This window comes from Camelina sativa, chromosome 18 (assembly GCF_000633955.1).
Source record: "Camelina sativa cultivar DH55 chromosome 18, Cs, whole genome shotgun sequence".
Classification (NCBI taxonomy): domain Eukaryota; kingdom Viridiplantae; phylum Streptophyta; class Magnoliopsida; order Brassicales; family Brassicaceae; genus Camelina; species Camelina sativa.
This window is the reverse complement of record NC_025702.1, coordinates 18,567,835-18,570,629: the sequence shown is the minus strand read 5'-3', so window position 1 is coordinate 18,570,629 and position 2,795 is coordinate 18,567,835.

The window sequence follows — 2,795 nt, the reverse complement described above, 5'->3', positions numbered from 1 at the left end:
TCAACATTTAAACAACAGTTATTCTATTTATGTGTATTGTGTATATAAAATATTTCTTCTTTTTTTTTTTAAGTGTTAAATATTGCTTATCCTGTTTTCTCTATGTATAGAACTATAGATATACAATCGTTGTTTTCATACTCCAAGTCCCATGCCTTTTAAATATTTTCTTCAAATTTTGGGCCCTATTGAAAGGGTTAGACCCAATTCCTACGGAGCTTACTTGTAAATTACACACAGCTTCGACAAAGTAAAGTGTTATCTAATCATAAATGAAGCCCACAAATTTGTTTTTTTTTCCTTCTTTGTTAGATAATTGTGATCAGCCAAATTTGTTAGATAATTGACTTTAAAAGGCTAGAATTTGTGATCATCCAATTATCTTTTATTTTATTCTACTTTAGTTTATTTATTTTGTGGTATTTTCAATTATAAAAATATAAACATATCCGATTAGCATAAAAGTTTAGAAGAAAGAAAAGAAAAAAAAGTTTCCAAATAGTAAGGAGTCAGCGCCTCGTCGACGATTTTGGCTCCGAAGACCAAGGGAGGGGTGGTCAGGTCAACGGTCACCCTGGTTTGTGAATTGGTCAACCATCCTATTTATGTGTTAAGCATCTTTTTATTTTCCTTTTTTGTTTGAACGTTTTTTTTTTCAAAAATTAATAGGAAATACACATATACAGACTGTCACTACAAATATTTAGTAGATTTCTACCATTTTTATTAGGGTTAAGTGCATTCATGATACTTTGCAAATATAAAATATATATCCAAAAGTCCAAACTCTAAGGATAAGATCGGAGTACTATAAGTCTATAACATACACATCAATGTCCAGTGCTTCAAAGAGTGATCAAGTGGAATATAAACAGTTTAGAATTAGAAAGTGTTCAGTAATATTTTAATCCCCAAGTGCTAAAATCTGTTAGGAAGAATCTTGTCTATGGATCCTCAATCCAATACCTGGTGTAGGGATCGGCTCTTTGAGCATTTCGATCTTGTGGATATTTCCTTGATAGAGGCTATTCCTTTTAGTAGTCTTCCGATGGCAGACTTTTTCGGGTGGCATTTTACAAAATCCAAGAAATACACGGTTAAATCAGGGTATGAAATGGTACAGCAGGATATCTCTAATACTTTTCAGGCCATTGGGTGTGGTCCAGAGATTACCTCTCTTCTTGCTAGGGTTTGGCAGGTTCGCTGTCCCCCCAAAATAAAGCATTTCATGTGGCTTTCATGTGGCAAGTATTAACGGGTTGTGTCTCGGTCTCTGCTAATCTGAGTAAGCGGGGTATAAAGTGTGACGTTGGCTGCACGAGGTGTGGGGCGGATGTGGAAACCATAAATCATGCTATTTTTGTGTGTCCGCCAGTCCGGCAAGCATGGGCTTTGGCCCATGTACCTGTGGGTCCCTTGCTTTTCCCGACAGAATCCATTTATGCTAATGTTGATCACTTTCTTGGGCCTTCGAATCCGGGTTCCCAGGTTGAGGTTTTCCCTTGGCTGATGTGGTATATTTGGAAAGCTAGGAATGCTCAGGTGTTTGAGAATCAAACGGAACGACCAGACGATATTGTGAGAGTGGCGCAGGGGGAAGCTTCCTCCTGGTTGCAAGCACAAGTGGAAGATGTGGTTGAGGAGGATTCCTTCTCCCCCGTGGTCCCTTCTCTTCGATTGTGCGGGCGAACCCCTCCTCTTTCTCTGGTTTATTCTGGGTATAGGTGCTTTGTGGATGGCTCTTGGAAAGAGTCTAATGATTTTGCAGGTGCAGGATGGGTCGGTACTTCCTTCCACATGACGTCACCCCTTCTTGGCGCTACTAATTACCGGCGAAGTCTCTCTCTGTTACATGCCGAGGTGGAAGCTTTCATTTGGGCAATGCGGTGTATGATTGGCTACGATTTTCGAGATGTGGTTTTATTACTGACAATGCGGATTTGGTGAAGATGGTGTCTTCCCCTAACGACTGGCCGGCTTTCGCAACATATTTGGATGGTATCAAGACTGATCGAGAGGAGTTCTCTTTTTTGTCTTTATTTCATATTTCACGTAATGCAAATGTAAAAGCGGATTCTTTGGCACGCCAAGCGCGCCTATCTCCGCATCATGTTTTGTTTGTAAACAATTTTCCCCCAAATTGGCTCACTTGAGCTGATTTCTTTTGTTGTAAAAAAAAAAAAATCTTGTTACATGAAATCATCAAATCCATTAGTTTATTAACACTTTTCACTTTTGTCTTCCGTGGAAACTTATCCACAAGTTTTGGATTTTGATGTTTCGTTTTCTTAAAGAGCCATTTGTGAATACTTAAAGGTTATAACAACAACATGAGTAATTTATCCAACATATACATACTTGTAGACTTAATAAAAGGATAACAACCCCCCAACAGCTTATAATAAAATATGTAAATATTATAAAACTAGAAAAGTGTACATAAACTACAACAACTCTCAAGGCTTAAAACAAATTTTGCAATGTGTAAGTTAGAATAGTCATCATGGCCTTGTCAGCTTGTCTAAACTAGTTATGGTCAACACATGTTCAGAACATATGTAAGAGCATGTGCATTTAGGACAATTTTTGGTCCTTCAAATATATTAATCTTATTTTGAGAGTTTCTTAAGTTTAGTACGAGCATTGGTGTCCCTGAGAGTTGGTCTCCTGGAAAAAATAATAGTATTTTTAATTTAAAAAATTAATTATTTAAATTAATAAATAAAAACATATTAAAGTTTTAATTTAAATAAAACATATAACATTGACATTAAAAACATAAAAAAAATAAAAAG